This window comes from Suncus etruscus, chromosome 8 (assembly GCF_024139225.1).
Source record: "Suncus etruscus isolate mSunEtr1 chromosome 8, mSunEtr1.pri.cur, whole genome shotgun sequence".
Taxonomy (NCBI): domain Eukaryota; kingdom Metazoa; phylum Chordata; class Mammalia; order Eulipotyphla; family Soricidae; genus Suncus; species Suncus etruscus.
The window spans coordinates 4,802,647-4,821,801 of NC_064855.1; the positions used below are offsets into that span (position 1 = coordinate 4,802,647).

General features: G+C 37.8%; 1 protein-coding gene across 7 annotated transcripts in view; it reads right to left on the reverse strand.

Annotated features, from left to right (window-relative positions):
• Positions 1-19,155, reverse strand: part of GRIA4 (glutamate ionotropic receptor AMPA type subunit 4) — a 295,854-nt gene that overhangs the window by 26,287 nt on the left and 250,412 nt on the right. The gene's annotated exons all lie outside the window — the stretch shown is intronic.

Consider the following 19,155-nt stretch of genomic DNA (forward strand, 5'->3'; position numbering starts at 1 on the left):
CACTGCTGAGCTACACACTTGGCCCTTTCTTTTCTATTGGTTTTTTGGCCACGAGGTTATTTTTGGTTCTGCATTCATACATTACTCCTGGTAGGCTCAGGAGACCATATGGGATTGCCAGAGATAGAATTCGTCTTGGCTCATGTCTCAACAATTTTCAGAGACAAAAGAGGAGAGGGCTGGATGTTACAGCTGACCTCATGAACCTCACCACAAAGAGTGATGAGTTTAGTTAGAGAAATAACCATATTGCGAACTATCCTAACAATGAGAATATAGGAGGGAAATAGAAAGCCTGTCTAGAGTACAGGTGGGGGCGGGGAGGGGAGGAGGGATATTTGGGTCATTGGTGATGGGAATGTTACACTGGTGAGGGGGGGGGTGTCAGCTTATATGACTGAAACCCAACCACAATCATGTTTGTAACCAAGGTGTTTAAATAAAAAATATTACAAAAAATGCTTGCACTCCAATAAAAAAAAAAAAAAAGAATTCGCCTTGGCTGCATGTAAAGCAAAAGTGCTACCCGATCTGCTGTGCTATAGCTCTGGCCTTACCTACTCTTCTTTCTTATTTTAAGCAAACAATTAAAATAGAAAATTAAAGAAAGAAAGCTAAAAGATTTTTATGACTATTCCTCTCTCAGTCTCCAAATAAGAAAATCAAATCCTATTTCATATGTATTCTCTCATGTCTGTTCCACATAAGGTTCCTACTTAGAGGCTAAAAACCACTGTCAAAATCTACCATTATGAAAAGATCTTCTCATTAAAAAATTCAAGTATTCAATTTTATGGTGAACTAAACTAAATGATTGTGATGAAGACAGAATTGTGTTTCTAAAAGATGAGGACAATGACTTCCTAGAAATAAATTGCCTATATTCTCTATTCCTTGTACTTTCTAAAAAATTTTTTTAGTAAACATCTTCCTAAAGCATGTTCCTTCACTTCCTATACATTTCTTCTCCTTCCTAAAATTTCTTTTGCTTTTCCAGAGCCCCATATAGTTTTGAGTACCTAAGACTATCAACTAGGGCAAAGAAAAACAAAAAGAACTATTACTGGGCCCTTCTAATCCATATGGCTAACTTTCTTCTTTTAATTTGACATGCTGAATGTTTTTTAAATTTTCTCACTTGATTTCCCCCTGGAGTTTGTGCCTGTGAAGTACTCACTAGAAATAGAGAAACAAAGGTAGGAAATTGATTTCCATGAAAAACAAAGAAGTGAAAAGTGAAAGTTGAAACTACTAAGAGAAAATAAAAGACAGGGCCAGGATATAAATGCATGAAAAAATGCTTACAGAAATATCTTTTTCTGTTTATCTTTCTAAACATAATTTGTACATACTACCTAAAAAAAAATCTCTACTGCAGACCAAAGATCCAGGCTGACCATATTTTAAATTTTCTATCATTTAAATCATATTATTGCTTTTCTTAATTAAAAATTTATAATATTTCTTCTATGGCACCATAGGATAGTAGTTATCTATTTTTGTAACTCTTTTCCCATTACTGTTGGTTTGGCAGAACATTTTATAGTTTGGGTCCGGGAAAAATGATGTTTGATGACCATTTCCCAATCCTATACAAGAATCTAATCCTTAATGGAGGGCTGGCACTGATATTTAATGATGATGGGAAACAAAAAATGCATTAGCCATTAAATGAATATGATTTGTGCGAAAGATTTCACTTTTCTTGTTTTCACATTTGTAAGTGGATGTTCACATAATTATTATGCACAGGTTGCAAGTGTGGTTCCTAATGCTGGTGGGTTAAAAATATAAATGTATAAAGAAAACAGGATTAAGCAATAGGTGGGGGAGGGGTTTCCTTCAAATGGATGGAACTCATTCTTTTGAAAGAAAACTCCCCTCTTACCTTGGTCCTGGAGCTGGTTAGTTCTCCTCTGTCCTCCTCCTAGGGGAGAAATACCCAAAGTTAAACAATAATAGAACATGGTCTTGTATTAAAGTCAAGTTCAGTTCTGGCCAACCCTTTCCTCAAGTCTCACAAGATACTACCAAATGTCTGATATTCTGGGGCCTTCATTGACTTGAACTTCAAGTTCATTTTAAGAATTAAGCCAAAGGGAGATAAAGATTATCTGTGCCAAGGAACCATATATATTTTTTTGTGGAGGGGACATACCCAGTTCTCAGACCTAACTTCTGGCAGTACTGAGGAATTATTCTTGAAAGTGTTGCCGGGGACAGAACTCAGGTCTGCCTCTTGCAAGGCAACGGCACTCCATGCTGTTCTGTTACTTGGGCACTGGGAACCAAAATTGTTGACACTTTGTCTATTCTTTTGGAGCTCTAATATAGTAGAGCCTGGTTTCCAGCAGGACAGTTATTGGAAGAGCAGCAAAGCAGTGCATCATGGAAGGCCCCTCAAAGGAAATACCTAGAAGTTCTTAGGAGAAATGGGTGTGCTGTGGTTTTCTATGCCTGTGTTTTAATAGCCTCCCTGTATTTGAGGGCAAAATGCTGTTAATGATGTTGCTAGAAGCAACACCATATTCAGCGTGGTACAAAATCTTATATGGACGAGAATTATAAAAATAAAAAACAGTCAAAAGGGCTATTCGATGGATAGATTAGATAAAGGACTGGAGGTATATATTTTCAGAAGCTAGAAGAGAATATCTTTCAAAAGAAAAATCACAAGTGGAATAAATGTGATTTTTTTTCTTCTTTGTGTATCTTTTTCTATCTAGGAATTTTAGTGTCTTTGGAGAAAACCAAGTAGTATATAGTGAAAGGACCATAGATTTGGGCACTAGGCAACCAAGGAGCTTCTGTTCCAGCCCTCTGGTTTCACATCTCTGATAGAGAAAGGGGACGGCACTGATGTTCAGAGATGCAGGATTTGTGGATGAAGTATATTCAGGCATAGGTATTGGTAATCATTGTCATAGCCAGTTTTACACTTTAATTTCCTTTTTATTCCCATGTTATCTGATACCATATTAATTAGTTGTTTTTTTTTGGAATCTACTGTCTAATTGTACTTAGCATCAGTTCCTAGCTACCCTTTGGCATAATTTTAGAGATAGTGACTGGCTCCCGTTTAATAAAAGTCAAATACCAGACAATTGATTGAATTCTGTGAGACATAAAGGAGAGTGGAGACCATGAGTGAACCCGAATCTATACAAGATCATGTGCTATTGTTATTTAACTTTGGGTAACTGATTAAAATTCTTCATCAAGGAAAATGACATCAGGTGAGAACATGGATGTACTTTGGAACCTACATTGTCACAGTATATTCGAGAGATGTCAAAATGAAGGATGTTATATAGAAGGGCCATTATGAAAATAGACAGAGGAAAAATATAATTTGGAAGAATCTACACTATAGACATATTTACTTTGACCATTTATTTAGCATTTAATTTTGTCCTATGAACTTGAATCATGTTTATGTTATATGATATGACTATGGCATAATAAAATGTTTCCAATATACATGTTTTCCTCCATGTTATGTTCTTCGTCGAGAAGTGTAAGTACATTAATTTCTTTAATGAATATTCTTAAAATGTCTATTTCTACATAACAGATTTTTTATCCTTGGAACTCTATATTTTAAAGAACATATAAAAATAGAGCATTTCCTTCTCCTGAGACAAATGCATATAGACTTGTTAAACTGATATCAATGGAAAAAAGAGTATATAGTATTTTATGAAACACCTACTTCATCCATGACAATCGCTTTGAGGTGGGTTTCAAAGATAGTATCTTTATAATCAGAAATGATCCAAGAATCTATGAATAGGGACATGAGTAGGTTCACTGTCTGGATGGGGTCAAATCACCATGGCAGTGATATACATCTTAAAACATCAGGGCATATATTATGATGAATGGAAACATGAAGAAAAAAATGAAGTATTGAAGTTGTAGGAGGTTTTACAGTGCCTTGAAAAGAACCTTTTGCTTACATATGAAGATACCACTTTACCTAGAGGCATTTTCAAAATCATGTTTGGATAAGGAAATATACATTTTATTGTAAAGAAAAATCCCTCCAATGCTCACTTGCTGTTTTATTCCTCCTTTTATATAAGCCAATGAATTTTTGTCAGATTTGTACCTTGCCAAAGTTGGATATTAGCATATCATTTTATACGTCGGTACACAAGAATACAAGGCCCATGCCAATCTCATTTCTACTGTTTTTCATAGAGAGTTCAGCTTTCCTGTAATACTTTCCCACTGGGCAGTATTAACAGACAACTCTAAAACAGTAACTATGTACTGTCAATCAGACTTACAAAATCACAACATGATATGGTTTCCTAGTGAGATTTTGGAAATGAATTATTCCTAGTCTTTCTAAGTGTCTGCAATTTCAAAGAAACACATTAGAATTCTTGGGTTATTTAGCTAAAGATTACCCCAGGGCCTGACTCAGAATGTCAGACTCTCTGAATGGAAAGATTGGGATGTCTCAGTTATGTGGGATTTTCTGAAAGTGAGGATCTTACTCCACGCTGCTGTTGGCAAGGTAGTTAAACCCCAAACCTTATTTTTGAGTTAGTATTAAAATAATGGTGAAATATTAGTGCTGACCTGATCTATTTCTGTGTTATCTCTTTAACTTAAAGTTTTTTTTTAATATAAATGAAACATTATAGTTTCTGGAGGTTAATATAATATTTTCACTAAGCCTTGAAATTATCTGTTGCCAAAACTATGGAAGAGAAGAACCAGAAACTATTTTATAAGTATTCAGAGTAAAAACTATATATAAAAATGTCCCTTTCTGTTTTATTTCCCCAGAAGAGCACCAGAAAAGTGAGAAGATCAAATTACTCCGTTGTGGGAATGTGGCAAGTCACTTAATTCAAATACTTTCTTTTATAGTAAAATAAGGACAAAAAGAAAGTAAGTAAAAATGTACCTATAGGGGCCGGGTAGGTGGCGCTGGAGGTAAGGTGTCTGCCTTGCAAGCGCTAGCCAAGGAAGGACCTCGGTTCGATCCCCCGGCGTCCCATATGGTCCACCCAAGCCAGGGGCGATTTCTGAGCACATAGCCAGGAGTAACCCCTGAGCGTCAAACGGGTGTGGCCCAAAAACCAAAAAAAAAAAAAAAAAATGTACCTATAAATGGTTTGGAAGCCACACTACAGTTTCACTTAAATATACTGCTGAGAAATCTTTAGAGTTCTATAGGAAGCCAAATTTTAGCAACATCTCTTAAAAGGAGATACATCAAAAAGAACATTAATTGAACTATTAGCTTATTCTTGGGGAGAGTTTCGGTGGCCCACACCTGGCTGTACTCAGGGGCTACTCCTGGTTTTGTGCTCAGGACTCCTGGTAATGCTGAGCAGGCCATATGTGCTCAGGGATTATTCCTCTCAGTACTGAATATTAAACCCCAGTTGTTTACATGCAAGGCAAGTGTCTTACCCATTGTACTATCTCCCTGGCCCTTATTTATTAGTTATCTTACACCATGTGTAAGTCGTTTTGCTTTGTCTATGCCCTTAAGATGGGGAGACAACTAAGTTAGTTTTTACTTCTACCCTACTTCTGATTTAAAACCCATATGTGATTGTGGACTTTATTCATATAGGCCCTCAGTTTAGATTTGATTTGGGCCTTGGAATACTTCTAATGTTAACAATACAAGAAACATAAGAAATTTGATTAGCTTATTATACTTTTAGTTTTTCTTTTCTTAAATACTAGTTGAAAATACTCAAAAAGAGAGATGAGGGCTTGAGAGACGACATAATCTGTTGATTATGAATAAGACCTAGGCCCATCGCTTATTCAAAAAGATATTCAGAAACTGCCTGACAGCCCCAAAGATGAAATGGTTAAGATCGAGTCACAGCTGAGGTCTTGTTGGCTTGGAAAGTTTTAGATACTTGTCTATTTTTATGTCAGCTTCTATATAGTGATTCAAAAATAAACAAGGGCCAATATATTCGTGTTTTGAAAGTGAGGAGCTGTTTGGATGTTTCACACCAATTTAATTTTGGCAAATTGGCATTTCTTTACCACAGAAGATAAAAACAGAATAGTTGACATTTCCGAATAATGTTTCTATGCACCCCTTTCATTGAGTACTCAAAGGAAAATAAAGTAAGCCAACAAATATTTAGTTAATTGTAACATGCTGGGATATGACTGTGGGGTTGGTGGCTTTTAAAATAATGAATTTCTCCCTATTTCTCAATGCTCTACACTCTGAAAGACAGAACTGTTGTATTTTTAATTTTACTTTTAATATCCTCACTATTAAATTATATGATATATGATATTGAAAATCTTTCACAGATAATGTGAAAGTACACTTAATTCTCTGGCAGACTCAATAAACTTTAAGTTTAAAAATATGGAATCTGTTCATTTAAAATAAATTACTTTTAATATTGAAGACATTTCTTTGATATTAAGGAAGACAATGTGATCCTGAGATTTATCACTTATGTTAGCATGGCTATTATTTACTAAATATTTATTTTGGAGGGGTATGCATATCTGGTGGTTCTCAGGGGTTATTCCTAGCTCTGCATTAGGGATCACTTCTGGCAGGGCTCATGAGTCTGTATATGGTACTGGGGATGGAGCCCAATCCAGTAAGGCAAGTAGCAGCTGTACTATCTCTATATCTCTGGTCATACAAAAAAATCTTCTGATGCTTAGCATCATGCGTTCTTCTGGGAAGGCAGAGAAGGCTGGAGAGAAGAATACTAACTTTTTATTCAGCTTTACTAGGTGTGCACAAATCTGTAGCAAGTTTATCTCATATATCATTCTGAAAATGAAATAGGAGTGAATTTATTTGGGAACAAAACTTAAAACAAGTTAAAGACTCAAATGCCTAACTCAATTAAAATAGGATAGAATTTAAAACAAAGATCTTCGCCATTTTTCAGCTATAACACTCAAGGGACTTTACCTTACTGTTCTTAAATATGAAAAACAAGCCAACTCCATTTGACTGACGCTATCTTTGGAGATAAAAAGCAAGCAAATAACCCAGCAATTCCTCTCTTAGGTATCTACCCCCAGGACAGAAAAACATTCACCTAAAAGGATGTTTGTACACCACTATTCATTACATCATTTCAATAGCTTAGACTTGGAATCAACCTAGAAACCCATCAACAGATGAGTGGATCATGAAGATGTGGTACTTATACACTATGGAATATTACATAGAAATAAGAAATGATACAATTATACAATTTGTAGCAACATGGAAGGATCTAGAAAATATGTTATGTGAGGTAAAGTCAGAAGAAAAAGATAAATTCAGTATGACATCACTTATATGTGGTCTTTAGAATATCTATATGAAAAGTACAGTGGCCTCATAGGTAGATATCTCGATCACTGTAGGTGCCAGGGAATAGTGAGGAGAAGAAAACAAGCTCAGTGGGAGGATAAACATATACTTCAAAGAACTCTGAGAAACAAATAAAACTGATTGAACAGGTGTTCAATAAACTGCTCATCAGAGATATCGATGTTTTAATACTTCTATCCACAAAAACAGGTGCAGTATGCATTCAGAAGTCAAGGATGCTCACTACAGAATTCACGATTGGAATGTTTTAATGTCTTAATTATATTATGTCTATAATAATTCTTTAAATTTTTCTTGCCCACAGGGGCTCTTGAAGATTTAGGTTAGTTGCCAGAATTTTTCATTTTAGTGTTTTATCATACAAGACTCCAAATACAATATTCAACATGGTAATGCCTTGACAAAATACTCCAAATTATCCATCTTCCATTTGATTATGCCTACTATCATGATGTAATGCTTATGTCTGCAGAGACAATTGAAACAGGCAACTGAACACCTTAGACTTTTGTTACAGGCACTGTTCATTGACTATGCTTTTTACAATTTGTTTTTGATTTTGTTTCTGCTTTTGTATTTTTAAGCCAAGCTAGCTTACTATTAGACCACAAGGTACACTTTGTCAGTTTGCTTCCAGGAAAGGAATCTGGATGCTTGAAATATGATAAATGATACACCAAGGGTAGACTCCTCTTACAGAGCTCACTATCATATTGCTTATTACCCTTGATGGGAAAAGTATGATTGTTCTAAGAATGCTCCATGAACAATCTAACCCCCAAAGACTTTTATCTAGAAAAGTTTATTCCCACCATCGATAAATCGCCTAGGTATTAGAAAACTCCCCCTCTTTGTATGTGCCAGCCTCATTTTTTCAAAAAGCTCTGACCCATTCCATAAAGATCAGTCCTTCTGCTGTAAACTATGAATAGCTATCCACTGTCTGTTTATTTGTGTGTGAGTGAATGTGTAAGTTTGTACATGGTGGGCTCCTCTATGCTTGACTAATCTGATTTGTATATAATCTCTGTCTATATTGTATATAGTCCCTATTATATAATATTTCTTCACCCATCTATCATCTTAAATATCCTCTTCTATCTTCTCACCCCCTCACACCTGATCCTTGATCTATTCCTATTTAACCCCCTTTACCCTCACTTCTTAACTCCTCAGGTATCAGAAAATTCACCCTACTCTAGAAAAATGCCAGTTGACTCCCAAAGTGAAAGGACATCCTCCCAACCTGCTATGTCTTGCCCTGGGAAGAACCTGCAGACACAACTTCCTTGAACCCATTCTATGCTGCCATTTTTCTACAACCTCCCCGCATTGTAGACTATTGCTTGCTATGGTATTTGGCTCTTGAGAGGCCCTCAGCTTGAGGACCTCAAGATTTCCAATTTCTGCAGACCATTTCTCAGACTCCATAAAACCACAGGACAGGATGAAACTATACTCTGAATTCTATACCACCCAACTATCACAAGAGACTTAAAAGGGATTTCTATGTTTCTTTTGTATGTTTCTGTAGATGCACTTCCTTAATAACTATACTTAATTTCTATTTCTATATGTAGAGGTAGCTTCCCCAAGCTGCCATGGCACCAACTTGAACCAGGGTAGGCTCATAAGACAGCGGGTGAAAAGGAAACAGCAAAAACTTTATCTAAGGGCAGGTTGCCCTACCATACCACCCAATGATGAGATGAAATCAGAAGATGCTCTGCCCTAGGATCTGTGCAAGAACCATATCTCTAGTTACAGAAGATTGTCTACATTCAACTGTGACTAAGAAGAACTTTTCCTGAGACCACAAGCAAAGACTTTATCCTAGGCTTCATCCTAGGACCTGTGCAAAACCAAGATCTCTAACTACAGAAGACTGACTTTGGCAACTGAGCAGAACTTTTTCTAAAACCATAAAGAGAGACATTGGGGTTAGACAACCAACATGTCTGGAGCCTGTAGTTTGTCTTTTGACAGTATGCTTCATGGGTGGAGACACCCTGTATCTCTTAGAGACCAATGGAACTTTATAATTTTCCCAATGTTTGATGTGCCTATGAAAAAATAAGCCACACCCACCCTTCTCTTTCCCTTTTTTTCTTTTCTTCCTTTAACTTTACTTATATTCTAGATAAGGGCTTCCGCCTTTCTCACATAACTTGAATCATTTTGTTCTGTCTTATATTTCTATGTCTTCCTACAAATTGGGAAAAGAAAATTAAAAGTGGATGAGGCCCTGAAGCCAAGCAGTCTCAGGAACATTGAGCGGAAAATATAAAGGTCAGATCTAAATACCCAAGCCAAAGTCAACAACAGTAGAATTAAGAGACCCAAACTACAACAATCTACACACAAAATGGACCTGTTACACTGGTAGTCCAGGGGGTTAGGGGTGGAGGTATGAGATGCATGCTAGGAACTATGGTGGAGGGAGGTCAACACTGGTGGTTGGAATGGCCCTAATTCACTGTCACTAAATGCCTGAAATACAACTGTGAAAGGCTTGTAAAACATCTCGATAAAGAAGTTAAAATAAAGCAAGCAGATAACGCCTGAAGTTGGGGATAAATTGTTTCCCAGATGCTATGCTGAAACAAATGATGAATTTTTATTATCTTTATGAAAAACCATTATTTACCTAGGATGTAGTGAGTAGGAGCTTATCATTAGTATAAAACTGCATTAAGTGGCACTGACAGGATTCTAGATTTAAGGGTTTATTATGTCTCCATAACAAAAGTGAGCATTCTGGAATTTTCATAAGCCCTTTAAAGTTTTCCTGTAACCATTACTACCATTAATTTCTTCAAATTATGGTGTGTGTCTAAAACTTCTTTCCAAGATTCATTATCCTAACCATAGAGACCACCCCTGCAGACCCTCTTCCCTGGGCTCAGCTTTCTAGAAAGGTCCTGAACCAGCCTCAGGGGAATCTGCTCTTGCATGATTGTGACATTTCTTATTTCACTCCCTCTGAGTTGCTCAAGGCTGTGGGACTTGTAGAGAAGGCAGAATCCCAGGGTTTCAAAAGCTTCCTGAGCAGCACGAGTGACTGGGGCCTTTAGATTTGGCATTCTCCTGGTGTCTTGTCCTTGAGGAATGCAAATCAGGAGAAGATGATATGAAGATTGCACAGAAAACTCTATTATACAACAAACAACCTTGTTGATGTCCCAATCTCATTGACCTTGATACTGTTATCAGGATATATCAACCACTGTTCTAACAACAAACAACTGTGTAATCTCGAATTTCATGATCATTTTCTCTAAACAGAAGTCATGACCTTGTAGCCAGATGTCCTATAGGTAGGACCATGAATCTGACACAATATCTTTAATAAATGAGCATAAAACAGAACCAAGATGCAGCTTTGTGGCTGTGATTAGAAACTACTATCCATGCAACAAGAATAAAACAATCTCACTGTGGCGTGAAGTGAACTATTAGTGTAGAGCTTGCAGAGTTTGAGGACATGGAGAGAAATGTGGATAGAAAGAAACTTGCCTGGGTGTCTGATATAGTCTACTTGGGCTAGAGGGGAGGGCACTCTGTGTCACATGGGCACCCATCCCCTTTGATATAAGGCATCCATGTCAAGGACCCAAGCCTGTGTCAGCATCCTCCTCTGTTCCATGTGCACCCCAGCCTCTCTTGCTTGGGTAGGATTGTGCGATGCTGAAAGCCTCACGTGATTCATTTCTCTGGCATGAGATTCTGGCCTTACTGTTGTTTTCTATGTAAACAACATTCAAGTACCCAGGGACATGGCCAACACCTCCAATTCAATATCCTCAAAGATCTCAGCCATACTACTGTCACTATACCTGCTCGTCTCAAAATTCTGAGATTTCTGGAACCATCTACTCCTTTCCACTGTCACTTTGGGTTTGGTTTGCTTGGCCTGCTAGACTCTGTCTTCGCAGGGACATCTCCTCTCTTTCCCATGGAAACTTCTGCTTCATCAGTGCCCTCATTGGGAGTCACATTTCTTTAAAGACGTTTAAACTGTGTTTAACTTTCATTCTAGACAACCCACACTGCATCTCCACCAACTGTCACCTAGAAACACATGTATTCTGGCCCGTCAGTTTGAGCGCTCATGCTACAACTGATTCTGGAAACAATTTCTTATAAGGGAAGTTATATGAACTTGCACCTATTTGATTCTCAGACGTATGCCAAGAGAAAATGCACACACGCACACACATCATGAAAGAAAGTGTCAATCTACAGCACATTTGCTGCGTCTTAGATTATGAAATTGAGACCTTATGTTTCTTAAACACACTTAGCACATGAATGTTTAGACTTAGTGACCTACTAAGTCAATGCATCATATTATCTGTGTACTTCCATCAAGCTGATTTGCTTTGTATGGGGCAGGGGTTGGCAACCTGCGACTCCAGAGCCACATGTGGCTCTTCTGAAGCTTTGCCACAGCTCCAACAGCAGGGCCGATAGCAAGGGAGAGTAGTGGCTTCATTTACCACCGCGGCCCCTCAACACTCAACTAATGAATTCACAAAATTTGGGGGCCTGATAAATGGTTTTTTCAAAAAATAGTGACTTGTTAATTTAATGTTTATTTCTATGAGGAGGAGTAATCTGAGGGGTTCAAATAAAGAAATAAAAACAATAAACATCACACCTTACAGATGATAGCTTATAAGCCTGTGTAAAAATGAAGATAACATCTTACAGCCCTAATGTACAGACACTGTGCTCTGAGGTTCAGGAGCAAAAATCTCATTAAACAGGTCAATTAAATATTTTAATTTGCTATTAATTTGCACAAATATATTTTATATTGCTCAGTGAAAAAGTTCTTTTTTCTTCAGAGCGACAGCTAACTGCAGGATCCTGTATATAGCATTAAGATAAGAAGCAATGAAAGAAACTGTGGTACATATACACAATGGAATATTATGCAGCTGTCAGGAGAGATGAAGTCATGAAATTTTCCTATACATGGATGTACACGGAATCTATTATGCTGAGTGAAATAAGTCAGAGAGAGAGAAAAATGCAGAATGGTCTCACTCATCTATGGGTTTTAAGAAAAATGAAAGACATTCTTGCAATAATAATTTTCAGACACAAAAGAGAAAAGAGCTGGAAGTTCCAGCTCACCTCAGGAAGCTCACCACAAAGAGTGATGAGTTTAATTAGAAAAATAACTACATTTTGAACTGTCCTAATAATGAGAATGTATGAGGGAAATGGAGAGCCTGTTTAGAGTACAGGCGGGGGTTGAGTGGGGAGGAGGGAGATTTGGGACATTGGTGATGGGTGGTGTTCTTTACATGACTGAAACCCAAACACAATCATGTATGTAATCAAGGTGTTTAAATAAAATTAAAAAAAAGATAAGAAGCAATGTATGCAGTGCTATATTTGTCTTAAATGTGATGGTTTTGTGGCTCCCACGTTTTGTTTTCCTTCAGAAATGAGTCCACGTGGCTCTTTACGTCTTAAAGGTTGCAGACTCCTGGTATGGGTTGTAACTAGTCTTGCAGATTTACTTATCTTTCTTTGTTGAGTGGGGTGGGCCATACCCAGCAGTGCTCAGGGCTTTCTCCTGGTTCTAGAATCACTCTTAGCAAGTTCTAATGAGGAACCCATATGGGGTACCTGGGATTGAACCCAGCTAAGCTCAATGCAAGGCAAGCACCCTACCCTCTGTACTATATTGTTCTGGTCCCAAGGTTCTGGATTCTCTTAGAATTGCCAGAACTGAAACCCAACCTTAGACCACCTCAATCTGACTGTGAAGTTTTAAAGTTTTCAAAGTCTTTTGTAGCAGCTGCATATTCTCTTTGAAGTGATCTATATTAAAATAATTTATACTATACTTGACTAGTTTTCTCAACATGTTCTTAAAATACATTTTCTCAGTGTAATGATGAGGCAAGAAAAGGGCAAATATTGAGTTAAGAAAATTTTCAACTTAGTGTTACCTACAGCATCCCCAGAGGGAAGAATTTGAAAACCACTTGACAAAATCCCAGTGGGAACCCTGCAACCATCTGTGAAATGAACTGGCAAATGAATGAAACAATCATATTAGCAATTTTGTTTACTAGTAGGAAGAAAGGCAAAAACATGCAATGTCTGGTGAATCTTAAAGTAATGCAGCTCAAGGCAACATCTCCCCCTCACTTGGGTAGCTATGATTTTAATCATCTCCTAATTGTAGGCGTGGGCTAAACAAAAATAAAATCTAAAATTTTAAATGGCAGCATTTTATGCTTTAAGTTTCCTATTTCACTAAGAATCAGGTATGTGAAGCAGAAAGAATGGGGATGCCGAAGGAGACTATATGTCCTCTGGGACATAGGCCTGATTCCATTACTGGGTGACATTCAGTTTGTACAAGGAAAATACCTGGTTGCCACACTAAACATTAGCATGTCTAATAGCTAAACACGTGAGAATTCCAACATCTCACCAACAGACAGTATGTGTGTGCATCTGTTTCTACTCTCCAGTCAAATAGGGGCTAGTTACTACAAGATTCCCTGAGATGCGGGAGCAGGGGCGTAGGCATTTGCTTTGTATGTAACTGTGGTGGCATTAACCCTGATTTGAATTCCTGTACCATGTTATGGTCTCTAAGCACCTCAAGGGGTCACTCATGAGCAGAGAGTCAGGAGTAACACCTCAGCACCACCTTGCCATCCAAACAAAACAAATTGATAAAACAAATATATCCACATTCCAAAACATAATGATATCAGCAAAACTAAGTTATCTGCAGGATTTTTTACTATGATGCCAGGTGACCAAACAGTGTGGAGCATAAAGATGTGGACTAGAAGTGAACCCAAGACTCCCACTGCTCACTTGGATGGGGCAGGGGCAGTGACTGTGTACATTGCTCTCATTAGCATGAACCACTGTGCAATCATGATCCCTATTAAAATATATGTTGTCTATGTGAAGGTGAAGGCAGAGTGTGTCACCAAGAACCACTGAAAGCTATCCACAAACTGAGGCATAACATTATACATAATAGTGAAAATGTTAAAATCATAGCAATGTAACCTACTGCAACTCCTTCCCAGAAAGTAAGTTGAAAGTTTATTCACTTACTTGAGGACAAGTGCCACTCAGTAATACTCAACTTTAAACTCCTATACCTTTACTTATTTTTTAGTGTACACAGTAAGTCTCAACAACTGTCTTGTTCTTAGCACCAAAAATCCAGCCAACCTAGCAAAAGACTCCAGCATAGGACCAGAGCAGTAGCACAGTAGGTAGGGTGTTTGCCTCACATGTGGCAGACCTAGGTTTCATCCCCTGCATCCTATATGGTCCCCCAAGCCAGGAGCTATTTTTGAGTGCAGAGGCAGGAGTAACCCCTGAGAACTGCCCTGTGTGACCCAAAAACAAAACATAAAACAAACAATGCCCCCCAGCAAAACAAACCAACATTTAAATGCAGCAGCCAACGAACACCTTTCCTAATTCTTCATGGATACCTGCTTACATGGCTAAATTTTAATGTAATGTCTCACTAATTATATATTAGAAGGCTATTTGGAGATAAAATATGACAGCATATTTAGGATGCTTCAATTCTCCAAAAATGAAAGCAATATATTTGATCTAAACAGAGGGTTAACTTTTTCCATCCCAAGCAGACCAAGGCTGAGTAACATATTACATGTTGCAAGGGGCAGTGCAAGGCAGATGATTCTAGTTTGTCCCTACAAGCATGTCCTCTCCCTGCTGTCTGATGACAGCAGGTCGGAGACAATATAAATCCAGGACACATGATGGTTTCAAACACGAGTCACCACTTCCACAGGGTCCTGTTGGGTACCTGTCCTTTCCAACTGGACTTCTTTTTTACTGAACTACCATTCTTTTAAAACGACTTTACTTTTGAAATTGCATTTTACTTTAGGGGTCACAGGACATCTGTCTTATTTGAAACACAGTCCCACAAATGTCATTAGGGACTACAAAGTCTGGCTCTTGGACACTAAACACATAAGAAACTAGTTTTTCAAGCTAGTTTGTGACTTTAGGGCTCAGAATACAAATGCTTTCTAAAGACACAGGATGTTATTAGATAGAATCCACCTCCTTTGCTCTTGGAGGTACTTAAGCTAAATTCCATGAATATCTCCAATTGGGGTCTTCCCATCTAATAGCTAATTTATAGCAAATCCATATGAACTGAGTTACTGCTTATTGTAAGTGATCTATCATTTTTATTGATTGCATACTAAAATGGGGAACATAATACTAATCTATTACAGGTAATGTAGTAAAGACAGTATTCTAAAAGTAAGGCATACAACTATGCCATCCATAGTATAGTATGGCATATATCCTATAGCAAATTTGCTTAGTAAGGATGATAGTATTGACAGCAAAGTCAAATTAAAATGTTTCCATTTTCTTATCTACTTTATGTTCCATTATAGTGTCTTCTAAAATATGAATTTTAAGACAATTGTTCAGCATTTCTCAGCCAGGGAAATATCCAGGCATTTAGGAAGTTGAGAAGTTTACATTTTTTCCCCTTTTCTGTTGCTTTCTATAACACAGTGAGACTAAGTAGTTCTCTTCAGAAGAAAAATTTGAAAAATAAATCATAATGTCAATAAAATTCAAGTTTTTATTTTTTTCTCTTTTGCTGTTAACATTGAATTCTCAAGTATCTGCTTTCTTTTTAAATTTTAGAATCCCTAGGTTCTATGCTTAGTAGCACCCATATGCCTGGCACTGCCTCACTTAACTGAAAGACTCTGTCACATTATATTAAGTCAATAATTTCTGGGTGTTGGGACTGGCTTTATTCAATGGAGCCAAGTTAGAAACCCTCTAGGGTTTCTGATGTTGGGGCTGAACCCAGATCTTCACCCATTAAAAACAGTGTTGCATCATGAAAGGTACCTAAAGCACTTGGTGGCATATTGGCTCCAGAACCTGACCATGTTCTCAGCTCTGTCTGCAGCCAAGTTTCTGGGGACAGCGAGGACCTGGGATGGCTTCGTTCATCACACAGGCAGGGCCAGACATTGCTAGATCCTCTGTGATGACCCTGACCAAATTATTATTTGCTTATGGTACTAGGGTTGGAACTCAGGGCCTCACACTTACTGGAGTTATAGCCAGCCCTTTGATTGCATTTCTTTCCAATTTACAGGACTGTCCAACTTGATGGCTATCACTTCCCTCCCCTTCCCTGAGACTCTCATTCTGAAGAATTTTGACCAAATAACAAGATTTGTACATTTCTAGACTGAGAAGACTGCTAGCCATTTGTCTGCATTTGTCATTTAAACATTGTTTTTCTGTTTTCCTTCTCCTAAAATTCTCATGTATAAAGAATCAGAGCAGTCAAAGGTGTGAGAAAGTCATAATTATTGACAATAATAAAGTTTTACTGTAAAATATCATTGTATCCATGACTTTTAACCTGGAACCTGATTAAAAATATTAGAGTTTTAGGAAATCAGACCTTGTACCAAACAAGTGGGACAGAAAGGTTTGAAAGACAATGCTGGGAAGGGAACATCCTTTGTGTCACCCACTGATGACTGTGATGACTTTGAATTTGCTCCTACACACACACACACACACACACACACACACACACACACACACACACACACACACACACACACACACACAATCATTCCTATAGAACATGCAGACTGTTTGCCCATCTCTGCATTGATGAGCCTCTTCTGAAATGAAGAACACCGAATGAGTAACAATTTCAGCTTCATGATCCTCCTCTTTAACTGTGTAGCGGACGGGGAGTAAGAAGTTTGGGGGTGGGGAAAGTAGCTCCGGGTCAGCCATTAGTGGCTCTCCAGTGTTCTGAGACAGGACAGAAGGACTGTGGCTTCGGCATGCAGGGGCCAACGTGTTCAGAAAATTGTGGAGGGTGTAAAACAAAGCACATAAACAGACTCTCCTTCCAGGAAGCTGAGTGTAACAACTACCTCATTCTTACAATCCAGGGAAGGACAGGAAAAGAGAGGGAAGCCAAGAGCTGCTGATTATCCAGTTCTGGACAGATGAAGCCCTTCAGTTTCTTCAAAACAATCCGTGTAGTGTGGATCTGACAAAGTGGCACATTTAAGCGGGAACTCTCGGGCCATCAATGGGAGTCGAGCACGACTGTCTGAGAGGCCAAATCCAGCCTCTGGAACTTGACTTTATCAGTACACACAAGACAAAGGACAAGGCAGCTACATCCACACAGAATTAATTAAGAGGAAAACCAGCATCCAGTGAGTGCCATCAATAGTCTGAACACTGCCTACATATCAACTTCCTTTGCTCTTTCCCTTCCTATAAATGTCTTTTAAGTATTTTACACTCAAGTGCTCTTATAAATATGGCTTTAGTAGAGAGTTCTTTGCTGCTTGGCTTCATTGAAAAAGACTCTCAGATTGGATCATAAAAATGATATAAACACCCAAAGAACAAAAACTCTGGTGACAATTTCTACAGGGTAAAATCATTTTATGGTAGAAGTTAGTTTATTAGCTTGACTTTCCAATTTGAGTTTATTAGTTTGGTTTTATCCCTACAAATTTCTCTAATTTCATAGAATAGAAAATAAGCCTGACTTTAGATTTGTGGAAACCCATAGCAAAATTAGTTTTTTAGATAGCTGTTTTTTCTTCTTTTACATTTATCCTATTTGAATATACCATGTACCCCCCTCACTAATTATTACAGTGTTTCTTTCAAACACAAACCATCTATTTCTGATTTAATAATACCTCCCCAGTATTATTGAGTTCTTATAGCTGTTTCCATATCTCAGCCCTTCTCCTCCCCACAAAACAAAGCACACTAGAATTCTTTTTGCTAAAAACTAATGAGGGGGTTTGAAGATACCAATATTTTCATCTTGCTTTCATTCCTGCTGGACAATTATACAGGTCTCATTACCTTAATTTTGCAAAGTCTTTCCAGAGATAGCATTTTTCAAGACCAGGTTCTTGGTTAAGTCCTTTAGAAAAGATTATTCCCTTCTTCTTCAATCTGTGCTCTTACTTCTAAGCAGTGTGGACACACTAAATAACTTCACAGTGCTCACTCTTGACTTGGCATTGCTCTTAGGCTCAGCAAATAAATCCACAGCAGCCCTGATTGCTTAAGAAAAATGGAAAATTCTGCCTCTTGGACACAAACATGTGAATGAATTCTCTCTGACTAGGTCCAAAAAGGTGAAAATGGCAGCTATTACCAACATTACCATTCCTCAAGAATGGAAGACTCAAGTTCAACACAAGTGTATTATTATCTACAGGTATAACTGCTTTGCTCATGAATCACACTGAGAAATCTACAGTCAAACACTGTTGGACTATCATGAGTCTGATATTACAGATCTTACTTGCACCACACTCCCTTTGGCAAAAAGGCGAGAGTGTGATGTGAGTAAGCCCCATAAACTCAGAGCCTCAGTTTCTACCTGATCACAACTATTAGTAGAGACAGATGTGATGTTAGAGTTAGCACCAATGCAACCAACCCTACAGTCCCCTAAAATACAATAATGCCATCATTAAAAAAATGTTTGAAATGGGGAAAAATAATTGTTCAGAAGCGTTTGATTTCTTCTCTAGGCAGTAGGCATTATAATGATAAATATAAAATGTTAAATTGTCATCAACACAATGAATGTGCTGATTTTTGTAACTCCACTCAAAAAGTGGATGCAATATCGAAACATATACCACCCAAGTTTTAGGCCCACTGGAAGGAAGCAGCTAGTGTTCAACCAGTTTGGTTTTTATATGGCCTTAAAAGATATATGT